Here is a 15553-nt window from a genome sequence, read left to right on the forward strand (position 1 = left end):
TTTCATTAATTTACTAAATATCTACTAAGCACCGTTCACATACTTGGCCTTATATAAGTTCTGAAGATGTGGCCAGGCGTGGTGGCTCACACCTGTAATCCCAGCACTCTGGGAGGCCAAGGTGGGCAGATCACGAGGTCAGGAGATTGAGATCATCCTGGGTAACATGGTGAAATCCTGTCTCTACTAAAAATACAAAAAATTAGCCGGGTGTGGTGGCTGGCGCCTGTAGTCCCAGCTACTAAGGAGTCTGAGGTAGGAGAATGGCATGAACCCAGGAGGCAGAGCTTGCAGTGAGCTGAGACTGAGCCACTGCCACTCTAGCCTGGGAGATGGCACAAGACTCCGTCTCAAAAAAGAAAAAAAAAAAAGGTTTTGAAGACGTAAAGATAAATAAACCACTGGTCTTTAAGTTTTCAGTCTAGTGAAGAAACATATGTAAACAGCTGGGTTTCTTAAATCATTTTGATATCATATTAGAAGTATTATGTATGGTGGTAAATAAATGCTACCTCAGGAAGACAGGAAAGGCCTTACAGAGCACAGGACATCTGAAACACCACTATATAAATTCCACTATATTTGTAACTTAATCGATGTAGAAATGGAGATTCTGCTGATGGTTTCCCTTTCTCAAGAGAGAAAATAAACACCATGAACAATCTGACAGGGGTATGAAACAATTAGCCGCCAGTGCTCAAGAACTACCAGCAATCTTATATAAGACTTCAATGCCAAGAGAGGAGCAGGAAACGGAGGGGCATATCAAATGGTGAGAAGAGAAACATGGCAGGTAGAGACCAAATAATGAAATTCCCAGCGTATCAGGTGGAGGTAAGAAACAAAGCAAAGTAATGTAACTAGATCATCATTTTAGAAGGACTGATAGGTGGCAGTCTGGAGGTGGGACTGAATGTAGCAAGACTAGAGGCAAGGAGACTAAACAAGTATTCATTAGAGTAATTTAGGCAACAAATGGTTATAGGGTATCTATGGCAGTGGGACAGATTTAAGAAAGATTTAGGAGGTTAGGTCTACAGGACTTCAGTGGTTAATGGATGTGGGAGGTGAGGCAAGATGAACAAATGTAGGTTGACAGCCAGGTTTTTAGCTTGGGTGAATGCTGCTCATTAATACAGAGAACACCTAAACAGGTCTAGGTTTATGGGAAAAAAAATATAGTAAGTGGAGAGGTAAGTCTGGTGCCCAGAAGAGTTAGAGGCATAATGATGACACAGGTTACTAATCCCTTATTATTAGTGGAAAGAAGGAAAACATCTATCAGCCAACAAAAGAAATCAGATATTGAAGATCCTCATTTTGTTTGTTTGTTTGTTTGTTTGTTGTGGTTTCTTTTTGAGACGGAGTCTCACTCTGTCACCAGGCTGGAGGACAGTGGTGCAGTCTTGGCTCACTGCAACCTCTGCCTTCCGGGTTCAAGTGATTCTCCTGCTTCAGTCTTCCAACTAGCTGGGACTACAGGTGTCCGCCACCATGCCTGGCTAATTTTTTGTATTTTTAGTAGAGACAAGGTTTCATCATATTGGCCAGGATGGTCTTGATCTCTTGACCTTGTGATCTGCCCGCCTTGGCCTCTCAAAGTGCTGGGATTACAGGCACAAGCCACCGCACCTGGCCAAATTAAACAAATTTAAGTTGCACACCTCCTGACCAAATAAGATTTTCAAAAGATGTTTATCTAAGAAATTAGACGCTTACTTCATTGAGACTTCTCAAAAGTTGTATTGGATCTGCTGCAAATTAGTTTAAATTTAAAAAACAATTGAATGAAGTATATAAAATAACTTAAAGTTGTGTTCCCATAGACAAAGGCAATTTTTTTTAAGTTGTACCATTTAATCTCAAATCAGTCATGCTTGGTACCTGTTACACTTTCTTTCATAAATGTCAACAGGTCACATTTTCAAAAGCATTGCTATCCAAATGTAGCCAATAAAATGCCTATTATTTTATTGGGTTTTGTTTTCTTTTTTCTTTTCTTGTTTTTTTTTTTTTTGGCTTCTTTTTTAGATGGAGTTTCGCTCTGTTACCCAGGCTGGAGTACAGTGACGCGATCTTGGCTCACCGCAACCTCTGCTTCCCGGGTTCAACAATTCTCCTGCCTCAGTCTACCGAGTAGCTGGGACAACAGATATGTGCCACCATACCTGGCTAATTTTTGTATTTTTAGTAGATATGGGGTTTTACTATGTTGGTCATGCTGATCTCGAAATCCTGACCTCATGATACGTCCACCTTGGCCTCTCAAAGTGCTGGGATTAACAGGCGTGAGCCACTGCACCCGGTCCATTTTCATTTTTCAAAAGCATGTTCTTTAGACATCGATGTTCTATTTCTTTTAAAGTTTGAGAACATAGAGGAAGCATATTTCAAAGAAAGTTATACATGGTATGCACCATCAGATTTGGCCTTATCATGATATCTACTCATATCTGAGCACCAAAACTCACCAGTGGTTCTCTATTTTTGACCAGAAGATTATTTTTACTGAGTCTTCCTCATTGTCAATATCTTCAGGCATAGGAGGCAACACAGGGTCACAATTCTTCTGAGCCACAGTATTATGTACAGAGAGTAAAGCCGGTAACATTCAAAGGTATATACATATATATAAATGATATATATATAAATAAATGATATATATATCATTTAAAGCACATCAAACTATAAAGAAAATCAAAACAGCATTACGGTTTTGACATAGCAGTGGTAATAAGGCAGTTACTTAAACAGGTGCCTCTTACAAATGGAATGGGAAATAGTGCTTGTCCAGAGAGCAGACGGCAGCTCTACTTAGCAGTCACCTCTGTCCCCAGTGTCACTGATGTATGTAAAGAATCAACGTATAATCTCCTCTAATCTGTACATTCTCTGGTTTATTCTTATAAGGGTATTATTTTGGGGCAAGAGTGCAGGGGATGTGACTTTTGGAGGAAGGGAGAACACGAGGGCTAAAAATGCATTGTCAATGAGAGTTTGAGAATATTTTATATTTTTTTCTTTCCTACTATTCTTCCTCCTATTAGCAGAAAACACAGCAATGATCAATATGATGGATTTTTTTGCTTTTCTCACTTTAATTGTTTGTGCAATTGGTGACCACTATGTGTATAAAATAATAAAAATAATTCTGGACCAAAGATGAGAAGAACACCGGAACTTTGACATGTCACTATTCTTCAATGAACTTGACCCCTAATAAGCAACACCATTATTCATAAATTACTCAAACCAAAAACCTAGAAATCATCCTTGATTCCTCTCCTCTTACTGACATTCTCAACATCCAATACATATTCTATTTTTAAAAAACTTTTTTTTAGACACAAGATTTCTCTCTGTTACACAGGCTGGAGTTCAGTGGTGGGATCATAGCTTGCTACAACATCAAACTCCCAGGCTCAAGCTATCCTACTTTGCCAGTCTCCTGAGTAGCCAGGATTACAAATGCATGCCCCAATGCCCAGCTAATTTTTTAATGTTCTTTTCTTTCTTTCTTTCTTTTTTCTTTTTGAGACAGAGTCTTGCTCTGTCACCCAGGCTGGAGTGCAGTGGCATAATCTTGGCTCACTGCAACCTCTGCGTCTTGGATTCAAGCAATTCTCTACCTCAGCCTCCCAAGTAACTGGGATTACAGGCACCTGCCACCACACCCAGCTAGTTTTTTGTATTTTTAGTAGAGATGGGGTTTCACCATCTTGACCAGGCTGGTCTTGAACTCCTGATGTCATGATCCACCCACCCCAGCCTTCCAAAGTGCTGGGATTACAGGCATGAGCCACTACACCTAGTCCATATCCTATTAAATCTACTTTCAAAATATACCTAAATTTTTTCTTTACCCTAGATCAGAGATTGGCAACTACAATATCTGTCTTTGTAAATCAGGTTTTACTGGAACACAGCCATGCTTGTTCATTCATGCATTGTATATGGCCACTGTCATGCTACAGTGGTGAAGTTTAGTAGGTGGAACACACACTGTTTCCATAAAAAACTAGCAAGTCCCTGGTCTAGATCATGGATGCCATTATTTTTTGCCTGGAGCACTGCAGTAGTCTTTAATGGCTCACCGGAATTCAACTCTGGCCCATTTTCAAGTCCACAATTCACAGTGTAGCCAGAGTAATTATTTTTAAAACTTAATCACATAATTAACCCCTTAATAGCCCTTCTACAGTTGCCCATCGATCTTGGGATGAAGACCAAACTCTCCAGGATGTCCTAAAAGTCCTGCATGCCTCTCCAACCCTATCTTACACTGTCCTCCACCTCACTCAACTTGAATAGCTCTTTCTCGTAGAGGTCTGGCCAAAACATCTCATAAAAGCAGATACCTTGGTGACTCGATCCCCTAACACCTTGTTCTTTGCCTTCATATATGTTCATAATTTATAATCATATGTGCATTTTTATGTTTATATGGTTAGTGTTTGCTGTTTACTGAAACAGAAGTTCTAAAATGGCAAATACTGTCTGTTTTTAATCAAACTTTTGAATCGACTATAACATATATACAAAAAGTACAAATCATAAGTGTATAGTATACAATTTCAAACATGAACATGCCCACATAAACACCCCCCAAACAAGAAATACAACATTAACCAAACTCCAGTTGTCCCCACTTATGCTCCTTCCTAGTCATCATGTCCTCTATACCCCCCAAGGTGTCAATCTTTGCAACTATTTGAAAATTATACAATTAGGATTCCAACTGCATATAATTCACTATATAATTGCTGTTGGGAATAAGCCCCCCAAAATCTGGCCATAAACTGGCCCCAAAGCTGGCCATAAACAAAATCTCTGCAGCCCTGTGACATGTTCATGATGGCCATAGTGCCCACACTGGAAGGTTGTGGGTTAACCAGAATGAGGGCCAGGAACACCTGGCCCTCCCAGGGCAGAAAACCGCTTAAAGGCATTCTTAAGCCACAAACAATAGCATAAGCGATCTGTGCCTTAAGGACATGCTCCTGCTGCAGTTAACTAGCCCAACCTATTCCTTTAATTTGGCCCATCCCTTCGTTTCCAATAAGTGATACTATTAGTTAATTTAATACCTATAGAAACAATGCTAATGACTGGCTTGCTGTTAATAAATACGTGGGTAAATCTCTGTTAGGGGCTCTCAGCTCTGAAGGCTGTGAGACTCCTGATTTTCCATGTCACACCTCTATATTTCTGTGTGTGTGTCTTTAATTCCTCTAGTGCCACTGGGTTAGGGTCTCCCCTACTGAGCTGGTCTCGGCAATTGCATAATGTATGTTATGTAATTACATAAAAATGTGTATTCATTGCCCAGGCATGGTGGCTCACGTCTGTAATCCCAGCACTTTGGGAGGCCGAAGTGGGTGGATCACCTGAGGCTGGGAGTTCAAGACCAGCCTGACCAACATGGAGAAACCCTGTCTCTACCAAAAATACAAAAAAATTAGCCGGCATGGTACCATGTGCCTGTAATCCCAGCTATTCGGGAGGCTGAGGCAGGAGAATCACTTGAACCCATGACACGAAGGTTGCAGTGAGCTGAGATTGCACCATTGCACTTCAGCCTGGGCAACAAGAGCGAAACTCCATCTAAAAAAAATGTGTATTCATTTTTTTCCAATATTAAGTTAGTGAAATTCACCCATGCTGTTACTGATGGTAGAAGTAATTAATTTTCCTTCTTATATAGCATTCAAACATACAAATATCTTACAGTTTCCTCACCCATTGTGCCTTTGAGGGGCATCTGGGTTGTTTTCAGTTCTTGGCTAATATAAACAATGCTGGCATAAATGTTTCATATCTTTTGATGAACATCTATACATATACACACACACACACACACACACACACATATATATATATATATATAAATACACAGTGTTAGTAAAGTATATTTAAGAGTAGAACATCTGGGTCATGGGTTATATAGTAAGTACATTCAAGATTAGTAGTGTTTTTCAAGTATACTTCCACCAACAATATATGTGAGTTCTAGCTGTCTAACATGATCCCAGACATTTTACATTATTAGTTTAAATTTGGCCATTCTGAGTGTATAGTGGTACTTCGGTGGTTGAAATGTTCATTTGTCTTATAATGAATGAGACTGAAACCATTTTGTGTTTATTGGGCATGTGTGTCTCTTTGTGAGATGCCTCCTTAAGATATTTGCATGTTTTTCATATTAATTTGCATCTTTTTCTTACTAATCTGTAAGAACTATTTATAATACACTGGATCCAAGTCTTTGTCAGTCATATGTACTACAAATACATTCTCCCTTTTGGTAGCTTGCCCTTTCACTCTCCTTCTTGGTAACTTTTGATCAATAAAGGATCCTAATATTTATGACCTCAATTAATGTTTTTTCCTTTGTGGTTCATGCTTTTTGTATCCAATAAGACTTTCAAAGTGGAAAAAATAAACTACATCAAGGTGATAAAACACCTAAGAAGATAATGGCTGCAAATTTTTGAGAACTGATGAGAGAAAGACTCTAAAGGTTCAGGAAAGATATATCAGGAAGCCTGATATATCCTTTAGGAACAAGGAAAAATAAAAAGAAACCTATGCTTACTACATCATAGCAGAACTGCAAAATGGCAAAGGCAAAGAGAAGATCTTAACAGTACTCACAACAAAAAAGATAGATCATCAGAAAGGAAAGAAGAAAATTGATTGACAGCTGAATAACAGCAGCAATGGACACCAGAAGATAGTTCAAATACTTTCAAAGTGCTTAGAAAAAATAAAAGCTAATCCAAAATTGTGTATCTAGCAAAAGTATCTTTCAAGAATAAGGATGAGGACCAAGATGAGGTTAACAGGGATCCACCTGAAAAAACTAAAAATAAATAAAAATAAAGGATAACGAAACAATAGTTTTCAAAGATGCTGGACATCAAGCAACAAAGGGCAGAGATCATTGAGAGACACGAAGCAATGTGAACTTATGATTGCACCAGCATTACCGCCTAGAGTTTCCAGGCTGTGATGGGGAAAAAGAAACACAGTCAAAACTCAGTGGTCTCCTTGAGTTGAGAAAACAGAGCTGAGAATCCAGGGAGGTCAACTGACTAAAGTTCTCAGGGAAGCCTATAGAAGAGGAAAGGGTGACAGATACAAAATTTGGGAGATCTGTAGGAGGTCTCCCTTGAGTCCTGAGCAAAGTCTTTAGTCATGGCAGGCATATAAGAAAACTATCAGAAAGGATTAGAGCAGTGGTTCTTAACTGAGAGCAACTGTACTCCCTTGGAGCCACTGGCAATATCTGGAGACATTTTTTGACTGTCACAATTTAAAGGATGTTACTATCATCTATAGTACTGAGGCCAGGGATGCTCTTAAACATCTGATCATTTACAGGACAATGCCCTCTCCTCCAGAAACCACTATTCAGCCCATGAATGTCAGTAGTTTTAAGCTAGAGAAACTGCATTACAAGGAATAATCCCTGAAGTTAGCATAGGGAAGAAATAGCTCTTGTTATCATCAGTCAGCAGGAAAAACTTCATAGGCACTGAGAAGAGTTATGGGATGGATATTGTCTCAATAGTGGAAAAAATAAGCCCAAGATTTAATGCTGCTATGGTTTCACCTAAAAAAAGGCTTAGGGCCAAGTACAGTGGCTCACACCTGTAATCCTAGCACTTTGGGAGGCTGAGGTGGGTGGATTGCCTGAGCTCAGGAGTCCAAGACCAGCCTGGGCACACGGTAAAACCCCGTGTCTACTAAATAATATAAAAAAATTAGCCGGGGCATGGAACTGGGAGCCTGTTGTCCCAGCTACTCGGGACACTGAGGCAGGAGAATCACTTCAACCCGGGAGGCAGAAGTTGCAGTGAGGTGAGATCACACCACTGCACTCCAGCCTGGCAACAGACTGAGACTCCGTCTCAGAAAATATAAAAGAAAAAAAAAACCCTTAAAAACAAGCCTCTGAAAGATCAAAATGTTTCCAATTAATTTAACTGTATAACAAAATGAAGCTCAATAGTACTATCTATAGCAGGGGTCTTCAACCCAAGGCCACAGACCAGTACCCATTAATGGCCTGTTAGGAACCAGACTGCACAGCAGTAGGTTAGTAGTGGTGAGCAAGCAAAGCTTCATCTATATTTATAGTTGTTCTCCATCACTTGCATTAATGCCTGAGCTCTGTCACCTGTCAGATCAGCAGCAGCATTAGATAATCATAGGAGCATGAACCCTATTGTGAACTGAGTATGTGAGGATCTAGGTTGCATGATCCTTATGAGAATCTAATGCCTGATGATCTGTCACTGTCTCCCATCACCACTACATGGGATCATCTAGTTGCACGGAAACAAGCTCAGGGCTCCCACTGATCCTACATTATGGTGATTATGTAATAATAATAGAAATAAAGTACACAATAAATGTAATGCACTTAAGTCACACTGAAATCACTCCCAACCCCACATCTGTGGAAACATTGTCTTCCATGAAGCCGGTCCCTGGTTCCTAAAAGGTTAGAAGAGGCTAATCTACAGAAACACAAAAATACCCAGCATCCAACAAGACAAAACTCACAGTTACTGGTAGTTGATCAAGATAAAACTCACAATGACTCAGAATTACTAGGTATGCAAAGAAAACAGAAAATACTCTCCTAATGAAGGAAGAAAAACAATGAAACCAAACCCTGAAATTACACAGATGATAAAACCAGATAAAACCAAAACCTAAAATTACACAGACAAAAATATTAAGACTTGTTATTATAACTATATTTCAAATGCTCAAAAAAGTTAAAGACTGAACATGAGATATAGAATATCAAAAAATTACTCAAATCAAACTTCTAGATATGGAAAGTATGAAAGAAGAAAAAAGTGAACTGAATGAGATTAATATAGATACTGCAGAAGGAAAAGTAATCCTGTAGAATAAGCAACAAATCCTGTGTTTACAGTGAAACACAAGGAGAAAATACACTAACAAATTATGAACAGGACTTAGTGATCTGGGGAACTACTTTAAATGGCCTAATATACATGTTAACTGGCATCTCCAAAGAAACGGGGCAGTTGCTGCAAACTATTTAAAGAAATACAGCAGAAAATAGTCCGAATATGATGAAAAATGTATAAACCCACATGTTCAAGAAACTCAATGTACCCAAACACACAGAAAACATACAATACCACCAAATTGCTTAAAACCAGGAAGAAAATATTAAAATCTTCCAAAGGAAAAAAACACACTATATATAAAAGAATAAGGATTTAAAACGACAGCACACCTCTCATCAGAAACAATGTGGGCCACAAAAAAATGGAGCAATATCTTTAAAATACTCAGAGAAAAATACTATTGACTTAGAATTCTATACCCAGAAAAGCTATCTTTTAGAAATAAAGGGGTATTGAAGACTTTTTAAAGATATGTAAAAGCTAAAAGAATTAATCACCAGCAGATGTGCATTGCAAGAAATGTCACAGGAAGTCTTTCAGACAGGAGGAAAATGTTGGCAGATGGAAATGTGAGCACATACAGAGGAATAAAGAACACTGGGAATGTCTACTATCTGTGTATCTGTGGCAACTATCTTGCACATAGTAAAATAGAGATAGCTGAATAAAAGTTTTAAAATAAAGCAATTTTGATAATTGACAGGCAATATTAAGAACATCAGCTAAATATTTTTTTCTCCTTAGCTTTGTTCCACATCTACATTCCAAAACAATTTCATAGACATTAAGTTCACAATTTTAATAGCTTTATTTTACAAATATTGTTGAATAGCAACATTTTTAATTTTGGACAACTAAAACAAATTTTGGATTCTATTATCCTGTTTTAATTGAGGTGATTTTATTCTTTAATATACAGACTTGCCTTTCAAAAGGCAATACTTAAATGGAAATTGTGTTTCCTTTTTTTTAAAAATTATTATACTTTAAGTTCTAGGGTACATGTGCATAACATGCAGGTTTGTTACACATGTATACTTGTGCCATGTTAGTGTGCTGCACCCATCAACTCGTCAGCACCCATCAACTTGTCATTTACATCAGGTATAACTCCCAGTGCAATCCCTCCCCCCTCCCCCCTCTCCATAATAGGCCCCAGTGTGTGATGTTCCCCTTCCAGAGTCCAAGTGATCTCATTGTTCAGTTCCCACCTATGAGTGAGAACATGCGGTGTTTGGTTTTCTGTTCTTGTGATAGTTTGCTGAGAATGATGGTTTCCAGCTGCATCCATGTCCCTACAAAGGACACAAACTCATCCTTTTTTATGGCTGCTTAGTATTCTATGGTATATATGTGCCATATTTTCTTAATCCAGTCCGTCACTGATGGACATTTGGGTTGATTCCAAGTCTTTGCTATTGTGAATAGTGCTGCAATGAACATACGTGTGCATGTGTCTTTATAGCAGCATGATTTATAATCCTTTGGGTATATACCCAGGAATGGGATGGCTGGGTCATATGGTACTTCTAGTTCTAGATCCTTGAGGAATGGCCATACTGTTTTCAATAATGGTTGAACTAGTTTACAATCCCACCAACAGTGTAAAAGTGTTCCTATTTCTCCACATCCTCTCCAGCACTTGTTTCCTGACTTTGTAATTATTGCCATTCTAACTGGTGTGAGATGGTATCTCATTGTGGTTTTGATTTGCATTTCTCTGATGGCCAGTGATGATGAGCATTTTCTCATGTGTTTGTTGGTTGTATGCATGTCTTCTTTTTGAGAAATGTCTGTTTATATCCTTTGCCCACTTTTTGATGGGGTTGTTTGTTTTTTTCTTGTAAATTTGTTTGAGTTCTTTGTAGGTTCTGGATATTAGCCCTTTGTCAGATGAGTAGATTGTAAACATTTTCTCCCATTCTGTAGGTTGCCTGTTCACTCTGGTGGTAATTTCTTTTGCTGTGCAGAAGCTCTTTAGTTTAATTAGATCCCATTTGTCAATTTTGGTTTTTGTTGCCATTGCTTTTGGTGTTTTAGACATGAAGTCCTTGCCCATGCCTATGACCTGAATGGTATTACCTAGGTTTTCTTCTGGGGTTTTATGGTATTAGGTCTAACATTTAAGTCTCTAATCCATCTTGAGTTAATTTTCGTATAAGGAGTAAGGAAAGGATCCAGTTTCAGCTTTCTACTTATGGCTGGGAAATTGCATTTCCATATGCCGGAACCACCAATCACAACTGATAGGTTTACCTGTTGCTCAGAAGAATCTGCAGGAAATTGAACCCTAAACCTTGTAACTTATCGGACTCAGAAGAACTCACTGCACTGGACCTCCTGGGGTCAACTTTATGTTCTAAGTATCTGTCAGGTTCCCAGAATTAAGTGTCCAGCTTATAAGGATGAGTAACATTGATTTATCCCTCCAGAAGGAAGCTTAACTTTTTCCTTCAGCTTGCTTTAATGAAGCTTCATCCATCCTGCGTGCTCAGGTGGTAATTTCTGTTAAGTGAATATTTGGAAGCTAAAAATTACAACAAATCTTCTTATTTTATTGCCTTTTATAAAAAATCAACCAAATTTTCCATGACTTCCAAAATTATAATGCTACATTCTAGAGATGATGTCACTTCATTTTTTTTTTTTTTTTTTTTTTTTTGAGACGGAGTCTCGTTCTGTCGCCCAGGCTGGAGTGTAGTGGCCGGATCTCAGCTCTCTGCAAGCTCTGCCTCCCAGGTTTACGCCATTCTCCTGCCTCAGCCTCCCGAGTAAGCTGGGACTACAGGCGCCCGCCACCTCGCCCGGCTAGTTTTTTGTATTTTTTAGTAGAGACGGGGTTTCACCACGTTAGCCAGGATGGTCTCGATCTCCTGACCTCGTGATCCTCCTGTCTTGGCCTCCCAAAGTGCTGGGATTACAGGCTTGAGCCACCACGCCCGGCCTACTTCATTGTTTTATCAAAAGTGAGTCCCCGGAATGATGACTCATGCAGGTTAATTTGCCTTTACTGTGGCAATTTGATGGTTAGAAGTGGTTCTGATTTATTAATGACTATCTTTGCTTCCCCTAGAAACAAAGTCTGTGTACAGAACAACATCCCTCCATCAATGTTCCTAAATGTTATGAACATTATTGCTTTTGTCTATTTCATTACTGCAGGAAGAATTCACATTTAATCTAGTTAGGCCTTTGACTACTTACTTTTACATTTTCAGACATCTGTTTTTATACTGCATTTATTTTCCTGAATTAGATTTTGTAGACATTATTGACTAATAAGAACAATCTATTTTTTAATATGGCAATTGACTGATCAATTCATTCTGGGTATAATCTTTCAATTTTTGACAGTTCTCTGGTGACACTATTGTTACAGAATAATAAGTCATTTCCTAACTATCAAAGACTGACAGTAACAGGTTATACAAAAGTATTGGCATTCTTCTGAACAAAGCAAGAGATTCCTAAAGAGTAAAATGAACAAAATTGCAATCTTATACTACTATGAATTAAAGAATATGAAAGAAAAGTTTGAATGTCATATAAATGTACAGAATTATATGAAGAGACAAAGAAGGCTATAATGGAATAAAAATTCCATCAAACATTTAATAATTTACATTGAATTCAGTTTACTGGGAATCCCAATGTTCCAAACAGTGCTATGTGCTAGAAACAAAGATAAGAAGACCATCCTGTGCATCAGTAAGAAAGACATATTTGTGTCCTTTATTAGGTGTGGAACACAGAAAATCCCTGAAATACACACACACACACACACACACACACACACACACATCTGTTAAAAGTCCTGTTTAGTTTCTGGATACATGTTTTTGAGTTTTAGTTTTCCTAACCTTTAAAAAGAGTTAACATTAGTTGGGCACGGTGGCTCACACCTGCAATCCCAGCACTTTGGGAGACCTAGGCGGGTGGATCATGAGGTCAGGAGATCGAGACCATCCTGGCTAACATGGTGAAACCCCGTCTCTACTAAAAATACAAAAAGTTACCCGGGCGTGGTGGCAGGTGCCTGTAGTTCCAGCTACTCAGGAGGCTGAGGCAGGAGAATGGTGTAAACCCAGGAGGCAGAGCTTGCAGTTAGCCGAGATCAGGACACTGCACTCCAGCCTGGGTGACAGAGTGAGACTCCATCTCAAAAACAAACAAACAAACAAAAATAAACAAACAAACAAAAAAAAAGAGTTAATATTAGTACCGACTTAATAGGGCTTCACAATGATTAAAGAGATAACACATGAAAGTGCACAGCAAAAATGCTGCTCCATAGTAAAGACTTCATCTTATTGGTTTATTAGCTATTATAATTAACTTTAATGATTATCTTATTTTCAGGAATAGTCACTTTGAATATTTAAGTTTGTCTATAACTTGTAGAGGACCATATATACATTGAAAAAAATTCTTTCCATAGAGCTATTCTTTTCCTTCATATATTTGCAAAAGTTGGCCAAACTAGCAAACAAACACCTTTAACAAATTTTACATTAAAAAGGTTAACAGGTTGTATATTGTGATAAAAATGCATCAAACTAGAAATTAACATCTGTATATATAAAAAAATGAAACCCAAACAACCTCCCAAATTTAAATGTCAGGGTATTGAAGCTATCAAAACTTATTACAGACAATCAAGAAATTAATATCAATGCCAATATGACATACATGATGTCCATGGAAGATGACAAAATTTAAAAGAAAGCCACATACTCTTAAATGCATTTGTAATTAAACAAGCGTGAAAGCTAAGTATTCCACTAAATGAAATCAAAGATAGATATAAAGAAAAGAGTTAGACTGGCTGCAGTTACTATTGCATGTAATCCCAATACTTTGGGAGGCTGAGGCAGGCGGCTCACCTGAGGTCAAAAGTTTGAGACCAGCTGGCCCAAATGGTGAAACCCCATTTTTACTAAAAATACAAAAATTAGCCAGCCATGGTGGCATGTGCCTGTAATCCCAGCTACTTGGGAAGCTGAGGCAGGAGAATTGCTTGAACCTGGGAGGCTGAGGTTGCAGGGAGCTGAGATCATGCCATTGCACTTCAGCCTGGGTAACAGAGTGAGACTTAGTTTAAAATAAAAAAAAGAAAAAGAAAAAATGAAAGAAAGAAAAATATATTTGATAATAAAGAGCCAGTTCTTTTGAGAGATGAGATAATTACGCATTTCTGGTATGCACAGCAAGAAACCAGAGGAAGAAAATATTGTATATTAACAGCACTGAGAAACCAGACAGAACTTCAGATACAAATCAACAGAATAAATTGAACACCATTCCAATGTGCTTGAAATTGTAATAAAATATGAAGTTTCCTGGGAAAAAATAAATAATGAAGTAACTCTAGAAGAACTTGAAAGCTGGATTAACTAGATAACTACAGAAGAAATTGAAAGCACTATCAAAAAATTTTCCCCAGAAATGGCATTTGAACCAAATGAAGGGTCATATTAAAGTTTACTGTTTTATTTGTAGCATTCCAACACATAATAAAACATAATGTTTCTTTTTCAAAGGTCTCACAACCCAAATGCAAAACCTAACCAGAAAGTATAAAAAGATGACAGCACAACTTTGGTCTCAGGATGATTTTTTAAAATACCAAAGTAATATATTACAAAATCAGATATAAAAATCTTCTTTTATAGAAGACATTTATGCAGCCAACAAACATATGAAAAAAAGCTAATCATTACTGGTCATTAGAGAATTGCAAATCAAAACCACAATGAGATACCATCTCATGCAAGTTAGAATGGTGAAGATTAAAATGTCAGGAAACAACAGATGCTGGAGAGGATGTGGAGAAATAGGAATGCTTTTACACTGTTGGTGGGAGTGTAAATTAGCTCAACCATTGTGGAAGACAGTGTGGCAATTCCTCAAGGATCTAGAACCAGAAATACCATTTGACCCAGCAATCCCATTACTGGGTATGTATCCAAAGGATTATAAATCATTCTACTACAAAGACACAAGCACATGTTTATTGAGGCACTGTTTATTGAGGCACTGTTCACAATAGCAAAGGTTTGGAACCAACCCAAATGTCCCTCAATGATAGACTGGCTAAAGAAAATGTGGCACATATACACCACGGAATATCATGCAGCCATTAAAAAGGATGAATTTGTGTCCTTTGCAGGGACATGGATGAAGCTGGAAAACATCATTTTCAGCAAACTAACACAAGAATAGAAAACCAAACACCGCATGTTCTCACTTATAAGTGAGAGTTGAACAATGAGAACACATGAACACAGAGAGGGGAACATCACACACCAGGGCCTGTCAGGGATGAGGGGCTAGTGGAGGGATAGCGTTAGGAGAAATACCTAACGTAGATGACGGGTTGATGGTGCAGCAAACCACCATGGCACGTGTATATACCCATGTAACAAACCTGCATGTTCTGCATATGTACCTCAGAACTTACAATATAATAAAAAACAATCTTCTTTTATCAAAAGGAAGATTTAATCCCAATAATTTAATGTTTTGTCAATATAAATATCTGCACATTATTATTGATACTAACAACTAAAAAAGTTTCTATGATCACTTTGATAAGTACC

Source organism: Trachypithecus francoisi, unplaced genomic scaffold (genome assembly GCF_009764315.1).
Source record: "Trachypithecus francoisi isolate TF-2019V2 unplaced genomic scaffold, Tfra_2.0 Contig00417, whole genome shotgun sequence".
In the NCBI taxonomy this organism is placed as follows: Eukaryota; Metazoa; Chordata; class Mammalia; order Primates; family Cercopithecidae; genus Trachypithecus; species Trachypithecus francoisi.